This window comes from Notothenia rossii (genome assembly GCF_949606895.1).
Source record: "Notothenia rossii genome assembly, chromosome: 3".
NCBI lineage: Eukaryota > Metazoa > Chordata > Actinopteri > Perciformes > Nototheniidae > Notothenia > Notothenia rossii.
Window position 1 is genome coordinate 37,157,892 of NC_136901.1, and position 20,255 is coordinate 37,178,146.

At 40.6% G+C, this 20,255-nt stretch overlaps 1 protein-coding gene across 1 annotated transcript in view; it reads left to right on the forward strand.

Annotated features, from left to right (window-relative positions):
- Positions 1-2,340: 2,340 nt before the first annotated feature.
- The window catches only part of pea15 (proliferation and apoptosis adaptor protein 15), a 54,085-nt gene continuing 36,170 nt past the window's right edge, over positions 2,341-20,255 (forward strand). Inside the window, exon 1 of the mRNA XM_079672778.1 lies at positions 2,341-2,701. The gene's annotated coding sequence lies outside the window, so the exon portion shown is untranslated. The remainder of the gene's footprint in view (positions 2,702-20,255) is intronic.

The window sequence follows — 20,255 nt, forward strand, 5'->3', positions numbered from 1 at the left end:
TAACATGCATGTGTCTTTTTATGTGTTGGTGTTACAAAACGACTTCCTCCTTGCCTCAGGACCATGAGACCTCACGACAAAGGTTTAATTCATGTCCAAATATTTGTCATGAGTTATGGACACACTGCAGAGCTTACTTATTTCTTTGATGAGAATTTGAGCACAGATTGAAAGACGGAAGGTCATGAGATGCACCACATGTCTTTGGAAATGTCCAGACCACAAAATATTGCTCTGAGCGACTGAGTTCAAAAGCATGAACAGACCAAAACAAAATAAAAAATATTGAAGGAGATCAAACTCATTTTTTTCATTCCTTTTGTGTATTTGAATCTTTTGACCAGAGTGACAATCGATATAGTGTACCTTCAAATAAAAAGGGAAACATGTTACGTTCACACGCACCTGAGGAATGCGAAACCATTAGAAGTCTTTAAAACTAGCTGCAAGCAGGGCCATTTCTCTCAGCGACGTCATTTGTGGTTGTGGACTCTGCTCTCCAAAACCTGTGAACGTCCGGTTTTAAGTTACTCTTTAAAGACTTAGCACAAGAGCCAAAGCAGCTGTGCACTTCACACCCACATATGAGCATTTTGGAGGGATGGATGGAGGCTGTTTCAAGGATACATCTTCAGAAACATAAAGATATTTTTAGCTGTTTTCCTACTTGAACCCAGTTAAATTGTACTGCATGCAGCATGGCAGCCTTTCTTTCAGGAGGACAGACATGGGAACCTGAGGGATGATTTAACTTCATTTAATGGATCAACACCCAGCAGCACAGATCCTGTTGGCTCGCTGTCACTTTTGAAAAGAATGGAGTTGGAGGGGTAGAGGTTTGGGGATGGGGGGGTGGTGGTGGTGTTTTTTTGGATCGTGTGATGGGAGAGAGGGGAGGATGAGGCGGACCGGGACCGGATAGCGCGGTGACATCAGCATTGAAAAATGTGTGTGCGAATGTGTGTGTCTGAGTGTGTGCCAGTGTCTGAGGGAAAGCAGAATTGGGAGGAAGCGGGACAAGCAGAGCTCTCACTCTGTGCTTTTTTCTGAGCTGTGCAAGGAGAACAGGAAACAGCCAATCAAAGACATTTATGAATGATAATACAACCATTTTAGATTAAGTCAGTTTGTAACATATAGCATAGCACATCTTAACATCCATCAGCCCATCCTTCCATCCAATATTTGACAGTGGATTGATTTTCAAAAATATCTGTTCTCTTTCATTGACCAGAAGTAGTTTTAAGTTTTGCTAAACATAAACTTGTTTCCCAATCCTCAATTTTTAGCAACGGCAGTCAATCACTGGCCAAAACACTGAGTATGGTGCATGACAAATTCTAAGCTGAAGGCGGTGTCATGTTTGACGTGATGATGTTTACTGGTCTTATTTTGTCACTTGTTAGCAACTGCCGTTTTGAAGATGCACCAAAGCTTCATACATTCACAAGTGGGGTATTATCTGACTTATTTTGTATTATGTAGAAACAAACATGAACATCTTGTAAGCTTGTGTTAACCACCTTATTTATAACCAAAACATAATTAAAAAAAACATTGACTTGAGGTAGATGAGGTCATGCAGTGCTAACGCTAACTAATTTCCATGTTCAGGACAAATTCCTTCAACACTATATATTGCAATGTAATGTAATGTACTGGACTTTTTGCGGAAACCCAATTGTGCCCAATGTTTAGTTTCTGAAAGTACTTTATCGATAAAAGCTGTCACGTCAATATGGACCAACATCTCTGAGGAATATTTCCAGCAGCTTGTTGAGTCAATGCCAAAAATAATTAAGGCAGTTTTGAATGCAAAAGCTGGTTCAACTCGGTTCCAGCAAGGTGTATAAAGTGGCTAGTGAGTGTATATTGTAATGGACTTTCTGCGGAAACCAATTTTTCCCAATTTATTTTTATTCTGATATTAAAATATACATTTTTGTTGGCGAATCTATCCTAAAATGTTGGATTTCAGTTGGTTCCAAGCAAGTGTTGTCACAATTGAGAGGTATTCTTGCGAAACTACTGCTTTTTGCCCTGTGCACCAACGTAGCTATTACACGTTTTTGTCGCTTGTTTATCCCCATTTGAATCGGATTCATTTGTGTTTTATTCCATGCAAACATTCAGTCACTCAGGGATTACGCATATACAGTCAATCAATGGGTTTACTGAGAGAGTGAGACTTCGTTTGCAATAGAGGATCTCTGGATGAATCAGACAGCGTGCTTAACCGTGACCGCGGGAGAGAGAGAGAGAGAGACAGAGAGAGAGAGACAGAGAGAGAGAGACAGAGAGAGAGAGAGAGAGAGAGAGAAAAAGAGAAAAAGAGAAAAAGGCGTTTCCACGTTTCTGCAGCCGGTGACTGAGCAGCGGATAGCGAGGCACGCGGACAGAGACTCACGACCCTCCTAAATATCTCTGTCTCTTTCTCTCCACACTGAGTGACACTTCATCTCCCCGGTGCCCCCTTCACGGACCCGTCTCCCCACGCCGATGCCAAACAATAAAACCCATCCTTGCACGACTTAAAGCTGCAAAAAGTGACTGACGGAGTCGACTTTTTTTTCTTCTTCTTCCCGTATATCCTCTCTCAGGCCGAAATAACATTCCCACAGAGCTGCTTTCTGTTCCGGAGGAGATTATCTTCCCATCATCTCTCCCCGTCTGTAGCTGACTCATATTCGCTGCGTCCGGGGTGAGTACCGAGTCTCTTTTTCTCTTTAATTTCCTCAAATGCAACACGCTGTATTTTTTGTGTTTGGAGATATTTCTTTAAGACAAACTCCTCCCGGGTGTAGTTCATTAAATGCATCATGCTGGGAGTCAGTCAGGGATAAGATAATTTCCCTCATTGCGTAATGTTACATGATGTATGTGTGAGATACTTCACAGCCTGTCTGTAAAATGTAGCTTTGGCATCACATTTTGGGGAGGGATGAAGGGGGCTTTCCTGGCCTAAATAGAGACCATTGTTTTTTTTATCTAGTCAAAGTCATTAACATGTTTTGCAACAACTTTCTGCAAAAAAACGATTGACAACAATAACTGAACAAATAAACCAATAATTGATGTCTGTGTGAGATTGGCTTCTTCACAGTCGGGCTGTAAAATGCAGTTTTCCCACTTGTTTTTGGTATAAAATTGGTCGATTGAGGTGGGAAAGATCAAGTTCATTCAAATGAACATGTGTTGCAACTCCTTCTTCCTTTTATCTCCAAAAAACTAAATCAACATATTTTTAAATAGAAACAGGACTTCCTTCTATATCTAAAATGTGCTGTGGAGTAACGAGCCATGTGAAATTTGCAACGCCTTGTTGACTTGACATGACTCAGTCTTGAACTTGACTGTTAAGTGGCAAGTTGGTACATTTCCCATTCCGAGGAGGGCATTTAACACACCATTGATTCAACTAATTGGATTGGGTTTAGTGTCGCTGGAGGCATTCACCAATGTCCTTTTCATTACTTGCCAGACGAATATTCCCACAATATTCCTACAGAGACAAGAGCTATTGATATTATAAAGTGTCTTTCTATTGAATCATATTAAGTTGCATAACTTATACAATATTAACCTATAGCTGTGTTACTCAGTCTTTTAAAGCTGGGTCATACATCTGTATTTGTACGCGTCACGGTAGCCAGTTTATCAATAATGTTCTGCATTAAAAACCCCACACACACAGGAAGAAGGTGGTAATAAACTGCCGGAGACCACCTGTGACGTCCCGGATGGCTGTGTGTGTGATTGTGAGTGTGTGTTTGTGTGTGTGTATGTGCGGATGTGGAAGGGGTGGGTCTTTTATGAATGGATTTGTCCGGAGTGTTGGAAGGGATGAGGGTGACTAGTACTCCTCTCCCTCACCAAAAGCTGTTTTATATAACCTAAAATCCCAGTATTGTCTCCGTTTAAATCCCCTGATATTGTCATAGATGTTTTCTGCTAATATTGTTGTTGTTCTGGCTTAGATTTTATGCGGAATACATCAAATAAAACATGAAAAGGCAATAACACAACAGAAACAGGTTTTGCAAAGCTAACACTTTATTTTTAGGTGATGTTTTGCATACATTTCTTGTTCATTCTTAGGAACTCATAACTGCGCAGTTAATAGACTACTGGCAGTATTCCACAAAGCAGTGAAAGCCATTGTGATTTTTTAGGACGATTCATTTTCTCGTTTGGTCTAAAAGTCTATCGTCACCTCTCAGAAAAGTGTTATCTCACAGAGTTCAAGGTTGTGTCAAAGTGACAAACGATTCCTCAGTTAACTCGACACTTGCTTGATTGATTTTCCTAATCTCTCCACTGTCCTTCTCTTGCACCCTGACCCCTTGCGACACACACACATACAGTACATTCATCCATATGCTGCACACAATTACCGATTGTGTGACACTTGTACGGCATGACAGCTGTCAGTCCATTTCCTGCGAGGCTGCATTCCAGTCATATTATCCCTCCACGCTTTCAAACAATCCCAGTACGGCAAAATGGTCAACTTTATTTATTCTCGAAACAGTGAATGCTACAACAGTTAGCATCCCTGTAATCCAAGAATTGCATTTTTGGAAGTTAGTGGTTTCCTGTTGAGGGTTTTTTAAAGGATAACATATGAGTTTTGAGCTGTGGTCATTGTGGTTAGAAGCAAGGGTCCTCACATGCATACAAGTAGAAATATCTCTGTGTGTGTGTGTGTGTGTGTGTGTGTGTGTGTGTGTGTGTGTGTGTGTGTGTGTGTGTGTGTGTGTGTGTGTGTGTGTGTGTGTGTGTGTGTGTGTGTGTGTGTGTGTGTGTGTGTGTGTGTGTGTGTGTGTGTGTGTGTGTGTGTGTGTGTGTGTGTGTGTGTGTGTGTGTGTGTGCGCCTTGACTCAGCTTTTTAGGTGCCTGTCTCCTCTCTGATACATATCGATCCATCTTCTCGGACGGTGAAGGGAAAAAAAAGTGGGCAGCGCAGCAGAAATGTGCTTCCTCTCTCGGGTTCTGTGTGTGTGTGTGTGTGTGTGTGTGTGTGTGTGTGTGTGTGTGTGTGTGTGTGTGTGTGTGTGTGTGTGTGTGTGTGTGTGTGTGTGTGTGTGTGTGTGTGTGTGTGTGTGTGTGTGTGTGTGTGTGTGTGTGTGTGTGTGTGTGTGTGTGTGTGTGTGTGTGTGTGTGTGTGTGTGTGTGTGTGTGTGTGTGTGTGTGTGTGTGTGTGTGTGTGTGTGTGTGTGTGGTGTCGGTTGTCCCCTCGCCGCCGCCAGGGGAATGTTTGTGGTCGGCTGTTTACAGGCGCTGAGTCAAACAGTTTTCGGGAAGATCAGCGGTAAACTGGAGTAACTCGACACAATCAAAACAAAAGAAAAACATGTCATTTTTTTCCCTTCTTGAATGGACTTTTCTTTCAGCCAACTGTTCAATCTCACAGATTCCAGACAACACCCAATACAATAAACGTCAAGGTAACCCTAAAAAAATCAATTGTAGTTACAGTTTTCACTCCTTTTCACAACGAACTGAAACCCTTAAATTGACTCAACTGTACCCAAAATGTGAAAGTCTGGTATTGAGTCACTTCTGCAACCATAGAAAAAATGAGGAATGGAATATCGTACCGACGAAACCTGACTCAGAAACATCTGATCCATTTCCTCTCTCTCTTTCATTTGATATCAAAAGCTGTAAAATACTGCCAAGAAAATATTGTTTTCTTTCAAGCTTCATCATTCATTCTTCCAAATAATGGAGCATGACTTAAAGGTCCCATGTCATGGCCATTTCCACTGATCATAATTCCATTGTTGAGGTCTACTAGAATAGATTTATATTGTGCAATTTTCCAAACTCACTTTGGTTTCTCAAACAGCATCTCTGTAAACTGTGTATTCACTGAATTTCACTCTCTGCCTTTAACGGCTCGTTGTAGCTCCAATAGCTCCCGCCCCCACCCTCCCTGTGAGCACAGTGTGCTCTGATTGGTTGGGACGTTGTGAATCGCGCTGAGCTCCGTGGAGGTGTTGTTTCCTTGTTTAGCGACAGCCAAACACAGCCAAACTCATCCTGAGCACACACAAACTCACAGCCGAAGTAAAAACAATAAGTGTGGCTTGATATTGAGTGAGAAAAAGGTTGATAAACGCTGTGAGAATGGGTCTGCATAGAGAATTTCGCCGCGATCCCAACTGTCTGTTATCAGCCTGCAGCCAGGGAGGAGAGATCAGCAGGGCTGCCTGCACTGAGTGTGTGTGTGAGGAAGTCCGTGGATTGGTCAATTTGGACCAATCAGCGGGGGCTTAACGTAACGGCTCCGCGGACGTAACGTAACGGCTCCACGGATTGGTCCATTTGGTTCCGGGTAACGCATGACATCATGAGTTACCCGGAAGAATCAAATGGACAGTGACGTATCTCCAACGAGGCGTTTCGGGGAGGTCTTTTCTGTGTTGAGTTTTACTCGCTACAGGGTGTACTTTGAGGGTTTTGACTCTGCAGATCGTTTACATGCATAAAAACCTTCATAACACACAAGGGGACGGGTAATAACCGGAAAAGCATGACATGGGACCTTTAATATAAATTAAATATCAAATGTTTTAAACTGTTGTTGACTTACAGTACAATACATATTTGAGTTAAAAATTCACCGTTTACAGGTCAGTTAATGTGGCCAGCTAAACCCCTAGAAATTAAGATTTTAGCAGATTTTAATAACTCTATTTTCACAGTTTAGTCATTTGACTCATCGTGCACAAACAACATTTAAAATGTAGCCAATTATCTTGTAAAGCAATACAAGTTCAACTATATATTTTTGTATTTTTCATATCGACATTTCGTAAAGAAATGCACAAAATCTAAGGCATAGAAAATAGTTTTCAAACAGTTATTCCATTAGCTTATTTGTTAGATATGTTGTGTCAAAAACACTTACAATTCCCAGATTGGCATTTGCCTTCCTCAGGAGGAGGCATCACAAAGCTCCAGTCAGAGCACTAAAAGCTTTTTTGGCTTGATTATAGAAAGAAACTTGGAGTCCAGTTAGAACCAAGCAAGTTCTACATTTTAGTGTAGATGTAAAACTTGCTTGGAACCAACTGAACTCCAATTCATTACTGGATTGAGGATCTAAAGAATTTTTCTTTTTGTATTACTTTTAATATAGTATATTTTAATATTGTCTGCTTATCTGTATTATTGTGTTGCATTGTTGGAGAAGCCTGGGACCTAAGATCTTCAACGACATAATTACTCTGTAGCTATGTTAGTTTGACAATAAAGAACCTTGAACCTTGAACCTAAGGCTTGCATTGTTGTCGGTGTATAAAGTTTTAATTATCATGAGACCCAGACTAACCTCCGTTGCCTCCACACTGACAGGCCGACATTCAATATTTAATAAAGCCCAGTATTAGCCTGATCCGGCAACAATGCACGTCAACACAGCAATTAAGGGTAATTAAGAACTCTACTGTCGAAGTGCATTGTGTCAAAGTAATGACTCGGATGTCATGAAAACCACCCGTGTTGTTCAGCCCCTCTGAAAGGGTCACTTCCTGCTACACAGAGGGGAAGAATATGTCACTGTCAGACGACCCCGTCCTTTTGTCTCCCAGCCCCCCCCACTGAGCGCTTGTTAACTTCCACCCTGTGTGCGCTGGACTCTCAGAGAGTTACAGAGGGTCATTGTCATTGGTTACATCACTGCCTATACTCTGTGTTACGTTCTCCCGTTTGCATCGTCTTCTCTTCTAGGTATCAGGTCGGTTCTAGGTATCTATTTACAGATTCAACCATTGGAGCAGATGCCGACTTCTAACTCAACATTTAATTCTTCCGGACCAACAATTACACATGTTTTATACATGCAACAAGCAAAATATCTCGAGGTTAGAACATGCAACACATTGTAGATCCGGCAGGCCAGGACAATGCTTGAAATGATGAAGAGAACTGGACAGTTGAATAAATCTGATATCCGTTAATGCCAATCCACTCCAATATTTTAAGAGCTTCTTCCTTGACTCATGCTTTGTCTTAATACACAAATCCTTGATGCTTAATTGACAAATTATGTCTAAGACTTTCCCATTGATTAACTGGCTATCACCTTAACCTAAATGATATGACTAATCAGTTTACAAACCCCGAGCTGAACCTCATTTGTCAGTCAAATCATTGCACAGCTGCGTCATTGTACAAAAAGCCATTCAGTTTTACAGCATGGTATGTTATAAACTTAGAAACGGCAAAACCAAGAGTTGAGTATTCGCCCTAAACATCGGAGCTGACTTGTTGTATTTATGAACTGTCCTCCTCAGTCTGATATATCCGTCTCAGGCCTAGGAAATGATAATGCGAACACGGAGTGAAAACACCACTCAGAGCAGTCTACAACAACCTGTTCATTGTGTGGTGGTCACCCAGACACTGGATGCTCTGCAAACAGGAAGTAATGCCTGAAAGGGGAAGTACAGCTTCCAGTTACATCACCGGTTGTTATTCCCTGTCACAGATTTCTATTTCATCTAGATCATGGGTCGGCAATAGGCGGCCCGTCAGCAGTAATATTTTGCCCGGAAAATTATTTTGAGAATAAAAATAAAATACAAATATATATATTTTTTTTACAATATCGGACAAACAGTCGCACATATAGGCTATAATGTCCGAATAGAGAATCTACATACACCTGAAGAATGCTTATTGTACTTTAATCCATGTTGAGAGTGAATGACACACAGCACAGGCACAATCTGGCAGCGGGGTGCACTGACGCTGATAGTGGATCAATAAGTAGGTGGACTGCGCGTGGTGCTGAAATAGCCAACATGCGGTTTGTGGTTTAAAAAAAATGACAACACCAGCTCACTAAATCATTGAAACGTAATGTTTACTTTTATGTGAACAGTAACAAAGTTCGGAGAAAAAAATCGGAGAAGCCGCTTGATCATGGAGGGCGAGGGGTGGTGGTGCATATGCCGCCACCCCAGTTGGCAGCATTGTTTTGAAAGAAAGGTTTTGGCTCATCGGACATTTATGAGAGAAAATCCCAAATGTCCGAGTGTAAGTGAATGCAGCACAAGGCGCGAGCGTTGTAACCCCATCCCCCGGCCCTGGCGCGAGCTTGGAAATGTGATTGTCATTTGAATGGGACGGCGCAAAACGAGAAGCATTCGGTCTACAATGACAGAGAAGAGACTGTCAAGTTTGGCTGTGTTCAAAACGCACTAAAGCTTTGGATCTTAATAAGCTTGTGAGCCGGGGCGGACTGGCAATCTGTAGAATCTGGAGAATCACTGAACGGCACCGCAGCGAGGCTCCCACCCCCCCCCCGTTGACAGTTCACTAGCACCCCCCCCCCGCCCCAAGCATTCAAACGTCTCACATGTTTTAACAATCAATTACTTAAATAAGCCTTTAGTTATGTTTTAAAATTGGCCCAAGGCCAAACTTACTTGCCGACCCCTAGATGCAACAAGAAGGGTGTTTTTTTGTTAGGTTGTTTTTATAGATTTTAAACCAATCTACCCACTATTCTACAGTATATGAAAATGTATCATTTCATTTGCAGGTCGGTGTATTTGGCATGATGATTATGTTGATGGTTACATAGCATACATGTAAAATATAATATCATATCATATAGGAATCGGAAATGAGCATCCAGTCATAATGGTTTTAACCTAAAGAAGATTTGTATCTTGATAAGTAGGTTGTATAGCTGAAACATGTGCATTGATTTATTATAAACTCCCTAATCCTGCTATGGTTAAGCCTTTCTATCTCAGGCTGCAGCCACATGGACACACACACACACACACACACACACACACACACAACACACACACACACACACACACACACACACACACACACACACAACAATAACACAGATCTAATCCCTGCAGCAACTGCTTGGTTGCGTGGTCAGTTGGTTGCTGTGCTACAAGTGACGCCTACACCAGCAAAAAGCTACTTTTTGCTTCCACTGTTCATGCTGTTATCTGCTCTCTGATGTAATTGAATCCATGCGAATGTCATGCTGTAGAGAAAATTTCCTCCTTTGGGTTGGATGAAAAAGGTATGCCTTAAGCGTGATTTTGTGCCAAAAAAACTTGAGTAATTTCAGTGATGGTGCTGCCTATTTTAACACAGCTGTGGAAGTGTTTCATAAGCCCAATCGGTTTGACAGTGGCTAGATTAATGGATGAAGTGATCCACACGCGCACAGACACACGCACAACACCTAAGCCTACACAGTCGGAAAGAGCCACACAAACAGCAACAGTACAGATGGGCACACAAGCACAAACATGTGGTTACACACACACACACACACACACACACACACACACACACACACACACACACACACACACACACACACACACACACACACACACTTCAATTCAGGCCATTCCCCTTCGCCCGTTTGCATAATATAACTCCACCGCTCGACTCCAAAATGAAACGCTTCAGTGGGTCTGATTGGATTTGATAGGCGTTGATTCGATTGAAGCAGCAGGAGGTGAGGGAGGTGAATACAGTACTGCGGTATGTGTCTGTGTGTGTGGCTGTGTGTGCTTGAGGTGTTACAGGATATTTTGTTAAGTATTGATTGCCTTTCCCTCTCTCTCTAGTGCTCACATCAGTTTTAATAATCAAATTGAGTCCCTGCATTAAATTGTTTCCACACAGTAAATGTAATCATGCCAAACTATCTGCTACTTCCTGGGGTAAACATCATGAGACGGGATGTTTTGTAGTCAGCTGCACCACAAACCCCCCCTCCCCCCACCCGAGTCCCCCTCAGTGCTGTCGAGCTGATGCATTTCACATGGTCTTCTCAACCACATCTGCACAGATCCTCACACACACACAAAAACACACAAGTCACGATTACTTTAACAGGCAGGTTGGCTTCCTGCAGCAACTTCCAGGCAGAATTAACCTACGTGTTGCCTTCAGGGGTTGTGGGAAAGTCCAGTTTCTAAGATAGAATAAGGGTTAATAGTGGGGTATTATTACAATGAAGGGGGTGGATTGTGGTGTGTCGTGCTGTAAATAGTGTCAACCATTTTTGTAGGGACTATTTCTTCGGCAAAAAAAGTAGTCCCACAGAAAACGGTTCAGCAGCAAACTCCTGAACTGAAGTAACCCTGTTGCGTTTTTATGTTTTATCTGCCAGTGTGGCAAAAAGAACACTTTTTGGCCAGTTTTTAGTAGTGCGACAGACGAACACGGGGAAAAGCTGGCCGTGCCTCTCGGGGGGTCTGGGGTGTTTGTGCTTCTTCATCTGCTCTGTAGTTGATGACGAATATGTGTGTGTGAGATGAAAGAACTAGTGGAGTGGGTGGAAGTACGGGTCTTAAACAGCTGATGAGCCATGAGGGCCTCAGTGAGGTGATTCAGAGCGGCCGTTTTCATGTGTCACCCTTAATCAGACCAAATGTTGAAATACTCATTCTGGACAACAACAAGCTGGTGAAACACATGTTTAAACCTAAATCCTATGCATTGCATTTCCCTTTTTTTTCTTTCTCTCTCTCTCTCAGCATCCATGTCATGCATCTAAAAATGGAAATATGCTTCCTGATTTTGTCCGTTTAAGCCACAAACATGTATTTTCCTGCTTCTATGCTATTACTTCCTTCCGCTCCTCATGTTCATGGTCGCATGTGCATGTTAGTGTAATGTGTGTGTGGTAGGGCTGCTCAATTAATCGTATTTTAATCGCATTTACGATTATGGCTTGCAACGATTACGAAAACAACATAATAAAAAAAAACGATTATTTTTTTATTATTATTAAAAAAAAAAGATTTTTTTAAATTAATTTTTTATTGGTTTTCAGTTGAATTATACTTAAAGTTCAGGGTAATCAACTGTTAAAAACATAGTGTTCAAATGTGTTTTCTCCAATAAATTGATGTTTTCAAAGTAAATAGATAATCGTTTTTAATAAGCGTGATATCAATTATGGACCCAAATAATCGAGATTATGATTTTTGCCGTAATCGAGCAGCCCTAATTTGTGGTATAGAAAGCCTCAGGAATCAGGTTAACCTCACAGACACAGAGATGAGAAACTCACACATGTGTATCCTCTCTCCGCTCAAACTGATGAAATTTGATGCGGGCTTAAAAACTTGCTCTGTGTATTTTGTTTATGTAACCCTCAGGGGACCTGTGTACCCACCTCGTGCTTGAAGTGTTTCAGCTCGCACTAATGCATTGTACCGTTGCACAAAGGGCCGCACTAGAAGAAGCTTTCATGTTATACCTTTTTCACCGAGTCTTTAGAGACAATAAAACCCGAGGTGGGAAGCGAGCATCCCACGATCCACCTCTGGTGTTGTTTGATTTCAGTCCGGATCCATATCTGTTGCTTTCTTTGAAGCACTTTCTATTCAGAACAAGCTCTTATTCACGAGGTCAAATGACTGTATATCAAAGTATCAATAGATACCGTTCCGTGAGTCAGTTTCTAGACTGAAGCGCCACACAAAATCCCTTAAAATCCAGTTTGTTTTTGCTGTTTTCTAACTGTTTGAAGGCGTCCTGCATGCATCTCATTACAGATTCACACAATATTATTACAAATAACACCTTAGTCATCACAGCTCTGCTCTCTGCCTCGTTTTGTCCACAGTCTCTCGGCGGGGATTCGACAGATGGGGAACAATCGAGCAGGAAAGTCCACTTTACTTCAGCATTAACAGGAAGGGGCACATAATGAGGAAATGAGAGGGAAACATTAAATAACTCTGCGTTCCTTTTTAAAGACCTCACACAGCGGCTCGTCTCACATTAGCGGGACAACAAGGATGTGTAATCGCTGTATTAAATAGCTGTATTACATAAGCCGTAATTGCATCGTAGCAATAGGGGTGAGGAAAGTTGCGTTCAAGCCACGGTGATAATTACTGGAAGAAGTCAAAGCTGTTTTGGTTGCTAATGGGTAACCAAGGAGCTAACCTTTTATGATGATAAACTACATCTATGTCTCGTAATAATTCAGTTGACACGTGGTAATTATAAGGTGTAAAGGCAGCGATACCCTTGAGGTTGTCCTTTGCTGTAATTATGGGCACGTCTGGGATATGGAAGTGCGCTTTGTGTAACATTACTAACCATGTATCTTGAAGGATACGTTTAATCATGGATTTAGATATTAAAGTTTGGTTTGATATTGGTGGATATTCATGGTTCCCACAGGATTGATCCTAATGACTCCAGTGGTGATACCTTTACCTTTCCCCTAGATAGACAAAGGTTAATCTTCGTTTTTGAGTGATATTTCTCAACAACTATTTGATGGATTATCACGATTTATTGTTATACATTCATGGTTACCAAATGAAACCAGATTCCCCCTACAGTATATCACCACCAGGTACTTGGCATTAGTGGTTTTGAGTAAAGTTTCTCAACAACTTTCAAATGAACTAGCTTAAAGTTCAGCGTCAATATGAGGTCCAAATCTCGATTTTTGTCTTAGTTTAGTTTAAAATCAAATACCTGACAGAGGCATTATTATCGCTGTGCAATTAACCAATCTTGAACACAACCAGGGATGTCCCGATCACCTTTTTTTGCTCCCGATCCGATTCCAATCATTTGATTTTGACAATTTGCCGATACTGATTTTTCCCGATCCGATATTTATGCAATGCATTAAGAGAAAAAAAAGCATTCAAGTTGTCCCTTAAGGTTATTTTTTTATTTAAATTGGATATTCTATCCAACATGGATATAGCTTCTTTTTTTCACAGCAGCATTGGATCAGTTCATTTGTGCAGCGTTGGATCAAAACAAAATAAAGCTTATCAGTACTCGTTAGCTTACTGCTACTATTAGACACTGCGCCCTGCCCACTCTGTTGCCAGATTTGAGAGAAATAAGCAACCAGGTCTATGAAAACAAGCCCCAAAGAAGCAACACATACATGATGTTGTGTAATTTGAAACCAAAACTAAGGCCTCAGGATGACTTTAAGACTTGAACATGGTCATTTTTGTTTTGTAACATTGAATAAAAAAAACTATAAAAAAAAAAAAAAAGAAATCCGATCCCCAATTTTTTTCTCCCGATTCCGATCTTTTGAAAATCACGTGATCGGCTCCGATCCCCGATCACGTGATCGGATCGGGACATCTCTAAACACAACAATAATTATGTTAAGTCATTTTTTAATCCATTTACCAAATACTAGACACACAGCCAATACATTGTAATCGTTTGTCAAAGCTTACCTTAAAATAACAAGGGACTATTAGAAACCATCACTACCCTTCTGGTTTCTGTAGGTAACTTTGTAAAGGAGAATACTTATAAAACTGGAAAATGTAGCATTATTATTATTCATGATAATTGATCAATACAAAAACAACAGGTTTTGATGACTTATTTTGCTATATTGTCCAACCATACTTCTGCTATGCTGGTATTCGTCTTGAATGCTAATTATCAGAACATTACACCAGCAAGACATCAGTGAACTAGCTTTGACATTGTGTTTATTGTTATTTGATAGGGAATGGATTCATTGCATTTGCGTTTGTAGGCCATTAGCATTTATCATATACGCCACATTTCTTAATTCAGCTTCATGGCAGTAGACTCTGGTCCAACAGAACGAGTTTCACCCCCCCCCCCCTCGTCAGTCAACAGATGCCAACATAAACACAAACACCCCCGTAGACCTGCTCTGCCAACAGGAACAATCATTTAACTCTGAGTTATTACCTTTAATAAGGCGGATGAGAAATAGCCGCTTGTAGACATGCGGAGAATTCATCAACCGGTGTTATTATAGAAATCCATAACAGAGCCTTAATGTGAAGAGGCAATGAAAGCAGGCAGGTAGAGTACGCCGGTTACATTTCTTACATTTCCCCTGATGCCGGGTGATGGACTGAGTTTCATTTTCTCTGAAATGTACCCATCTTCTCCGCTTGTACCGGCGCACTTAATCTCGTAAAGGGACAATGCAGAGGAGGGAAAGAGAAATAAAGGACGAGTTGAAGAGGAAAATAGTTTGCGGGAAAGAGAAATCTGACAATTTCGGCCAAGCCTGGAGTCTGAAGCATCAAATCAAAGTTTATTGATATAGCCCAATATCACAAAACCATTTAGTCTCAGAGGGTTTCACAGATAAATAAACATAGATGACGGCGTTAAGAGATAAAAAAATAAATGAAATAAAGACAAGATAAGATAGAACTAGAATTATAAATAAAATATATGCAAATAAAGCAAGTTAACATGCAACAAAAAGACAATCAAAATTAAATCAAAAAAAAAATAATTGGATAAACTTAAAGTTTGCCTCTCTAATAAGAAGAGGACGTTGGTGTATGGACTGAGCAACGTGTGTGTGTGTGTGTGTGTGTGTGTGTGTGTGTGTGTGTGTGTGTGTGTGTGTGTGTGTGTGTGTGTGTGTGTGTGTGTGTGTGTGTGTGTGTGTGTGTGTGTGTGTGTGTGTGTGTGTGTGTGTGTGTGTGTGTGTGTGTGTGTGTGTGTGTGTGTGTGTGTGTGTGTGTGTGTGTGTGTGTGTGTGTGTGTGTGTGTGTGTGTGTGTGTGTGTGTGTGTGTGTGTGTGTGTGTGTGTGGAGGTCAATGGCTCCAATATGGACAGCCATTCCCCACGGTCCCTGAACGTTTGACTCCACGTCGCCGTAAGAAAACGGGGAGCTGCCATTAAAGATTGCCTCTCCTCTAAGTGTGTGTGTGTGCGTGTATGTTCTCCCCCTTCGGCTCACATGATGCCTGAAACTGACGATGACTCAGACTCCCCCCCCTCTCTTCTCCTTCCTCTCTCTTTCCTTCATCCTGCTCTCCTTCCCCTCTCTCTGTCTTTCCTCTTCCTTTATCCCTCATGTTTCCCTCCACCCCCTTTGTTTTCTTCCTGAGCTTCATCTTAGCAGCAGTTCTTCTGTTTCTTTGTAGCAGTTACCGTAGATTAAAGATCAGGGAAGAGATGTAGCTTCCACACACGTCCTATTACCTTTTTCTTAAATGCTGACAAGTCGAGATCAAGAGACATATCGCAATAAAACTCTTTTTACAAGCTTGTGCACGACTTCATTGGCAAAATAACCATTTCGCATACAGGTCCCTTTTTAAAGAAAGCAATTATTTTTTACCAACATCAAAACACTTTTTCCAACAAGGTCCTCCAGATTTGAAAGATGGCAACCAATATAATTGGGGTTTTGTTGATGTTTGAGCAATGTGACGGATTTCTTCCTTTCTTCTTCAAGGCTTTTGAAACTAGAGACTTTAAGGTATTTCATTTATGTCTTGTTCTAAGTCAAATCAAATCAAGTTTTATTTATAAAGCACATTTAAAAACGATTTTTGGTCGAGCCAAAGTGCTGTACATGTAATAAAAGCACACTACAATAACATAAGACAAGAATTTACAACAGAAATATAAAGAGTTCAACCTCTGGGAACCACGAATATCTGATCGAGATTTCACTCAAATCCATCCGAAAGATGTCTTAATACTTGGCTGCCAAAATAACTGCACTCAGTGAAACAGCCGGGTTAAATAAAAAAATCCTACTAACTACTAATTAGCAAAAAGCTAACACAGTCAGTGTCGTGCAGATCTCCATTTGTTCCCCGCTGTGCTCCTGCGGGTGTGAGCTGCATAGAGGAAGCTTTTTTTTTGCTTTCTCGTCTAAACAGGTCAGAATGGGGCGGAATAACATTATTACTTTTCTGCGACAAATCCTCTCATTTCCTTTCTTCTCGCACGAAAAATACTTTAACTTTTTCTCAGAGGTGCTGCATGATTACAGCCAGTGTACTGTAGGTGTATGTGGAGGTGGGTGTTGGCTGTGTGTAGAGGATGTTTTTGTTCTGGTGAGTCGGCCTCTGTGCATCAAACTATGTGTTTGAAGGTAGGGCTGCTCAATTATGGCAAAAATCATAATCTCGATTATTTGGGTCAATAATTGATATCACGATTATTAAAAACGATTATCCATTTATATTTACTTAAAAAATAAATTTGAATAGTATGTTTTTAACAGTTGATTACCCTGAACTTTAAGTATAATTCAACTGAAAAACCAAACCAAAAATAAATAATAAAAAATAAAAATAAGCGTTTTATTTCGATTATGTTATTTTCATAATCAATGCAAGCCAAAATCGTAATTGCTAAATTGAGCAGCCCTATTTGAAAGTGGACATGTTTCACGATAAAACGTATTTTGAGTGCATCTGTTTTCATGTAGATGCAAGCGTGTGTGTGTGTGTGTGTGTGTGTGTGTGTGTGTGTGTGTGTGTGTGTGTGTGTGTGTGTGTGTGTGTGTGTGTGTGTGTGTGTGTGTGTGTGTGTGTGTGTGTGTGTGTGTGTGTGTGTGTGTGTGTGTGTGTGTGTGTGTGTGTGTGTGTGTGTGTGTGTGTGTGTGTGTGTGTGTGTGTGTGTGTGTGTGTGTGTGTGTGTGTGTGTGTGCAGCTGTGGCTCTTGTCCACTGTGTGAGGCAAGGTTATGGCATCCTGTTCCTTTTCCTTGCTGCCTCTCCATCTGGAGCGGAGCCAGCCTCAGTGAACTGCGCATTACAGTGAGATACAGCCCCATTATCACTGTGGAGAATGCCGGCATCCGGACCAAGGCCTGCTGTGTAGCTGTGTGTGTGTGTGTGTGTTTATGGAGGCTTGTGTGCAAGTTTGCAGACATGTTGAGATTTTTTTTCCCATTTAAAATGTTTTTTTTTTTCTAAAAGTACCCAACACGTATACTGGTTTAAATGTTGGGGTGGGTGTGTTTGTTAATGCTCTTGTATTTCTATACTTGAGGAACACAAAGAATTTAGTGGTATAATTAGGATACGTTTGAAAAAAAAACTCCACTAATATTGTACATTTTGTGTATGAAACACTCTGAATGCGTCAATGGGTTATACAAACATTTTGATCCAACTTGCAAATCTATGAAATGTTTTTGGTCATGCTTCAATATTTTCTGACATTTTAATAATTGAATAACATACAAAGTAATCCATCGATAACTCGCTATATTTATATGACCCAATGAAACACAATGTAATGTTGTGGTACTGTATTAAGCCTAGATTATTTGTAAGATAAATGCAGATTTCTTCTAAACCAAACAATCAGTTGATAGTTAGTTACAGCCCCAAATATTGGCTCATTTTTACAAGACAAAAACCCCACAGCTGCCCATATCTGCTGATAAGGAAACCACGTTAAGCTTTCCCATCTTAAAGGTGTTAGACTGATCCATTCCTAAACAATAGATATAGTTGCCAGGGCCAATGAAAACTCATAAGGAGAGTAAACATGTGTCTGGTCTAGGGCTGCTCGATTATGGCAAAAATCATAATCTTGATTATTTGGGTCAATAATTGTAATTGCGATTATTAAATGCGGTTATTCATTGACTTTGAAAACATCCATTTATTGGAGAATTTTTTTTTGAACAGTATGTTTTTAAAAGTTGATTATCCTGAACTTTAAGTATAATTCAACTGAAAACCCCCCCAAAAAAAAAAAGTAATAATAAAAATATAATCGTTAAATTTCGATTACGTTGTTTTAGTTATCGTTGCAAGCCATAATCGTAATCGCGATTTAAAATACAATGAATTGAGCAGCCCTAGTCTGGTCCATTCTTTCCTTCGCTCTGTGCGGCTTATTTCCCATGGCAGGATAACACTCCTGCATATGCTTCACACTCATAAATACCACAGGCCAACAATGGGAGAGAATAACATGTTGTTGAAGACGATCGTTTCTAACAGCTTGGAGAATGTGAGAAATGTGCAGGTTTCCATCAAATATACAAATACACAGTGTGACAATGTGCAGTGGATGAAGCGAAGGAGCTGGAGAAAGAAAACGGTGTCTTATTCTGGTGTCCTCAAAACAGAATAACATGAGCGATAATTATATTTCTCTCGACCAAACTCTCCAAAAGCATTTTTCTCCATCTCTCCATTTCTCCATCTGGGATGAGGCAGGAGCCAAACAGGAACTTGTCTTGTTTTTGTGCAGTCAGCGTCTTGAATGTGTTCATGCAAAGGTGCTGTGTGCAAAAGGAAGTGAGAAACAAACCCTGCACCATCAAAGTCAGAGTGGACCTTTCATCAGCATTGCTTTTGATAGATGTTGACCCAGCATGTGGGTCACTTGGACCTGGTGTTGTTTCATGGCCTTTGTTGGAAGGAGAGAGAGGATTCTGTTTGTGTGATGGAGGTGTTGTTGTTGTTGTTGTTGTTGTTGTTGTTGTTTGTTTTCAGGGCAAAAAAAACACGTCATGGTCCAGGCTGTTGTCATTTATCTGCTACAGTCAAAGCGTTTAGGGATTATTAAGTAAGAGTCAAATTCAGCTTGTTTTTCAGCATGCATAAATTAGTCTTTAGCCATTTTTGTTTGTTCTTCTCAATGTTTTAGGATTTGTTTTTGGATGTTGTTTCCCTGAGTGCAGTCTCCCAGGTAGGTGCACCACCCCTCACAAGCACTACCAATCAAATCATTCATATTGAAGACCAAGTTGGACATTAAGGAAATATCCGTATATGCGTTTTTGGTCGAAGATTTAAGAAGTGTTATTTATTCATTTATTTAACAGGGACAGTGCACATTAATTAACATTTCTGTAAATGTGCCACAGTTAGCCAAGAGGCTCTTTTTCATCTGTAGTCCCTGGACAGATTTTGTAAGCCAACCTAAAGACACATTTCATTTTAAATTTTAAACAAGTAAATACAATCAAATAAAAACATGCAACATACGACGCTATATCCCGTAGCGATTTAGCTTAGCTTAGCACAAGGACTTGAAATTGGGGGGAAAACTATAATTGCTATGTTCAAGAGCCAACTAAATCTTCCTCTCTCTAAAGCAAATGTACATTATAACAGGGTGTCCGCGGGGTCTTACAAAGTATTAAAAGTTGATAAATCAATTTAGCGAAAATTAAGGCTATTAAAAAGTATTAAACGGCATTTTCCAAGGTATTACATTTTGTAGCTTGTTTCCAATAAGTATATAAATGGTCCAAAGAGGTTGTATTCTACAGTCTGCCTGAATGTAATCATTGCGTAGGTGTGTAGTGTGATTCTGTGTAGTTTATTTATGGCATCCCGTTGGATTTGACGTAATCTGAACAGGACATCGCACGCTCACTGCTTGATAGTGCGAAGGTCCGTTTACGCCGGTTGTTAAACAACATCGTTATGGGGAAATGCAAGTTTGCGTCCAAATGGTTGGAAGATAAGGAGGAAGGA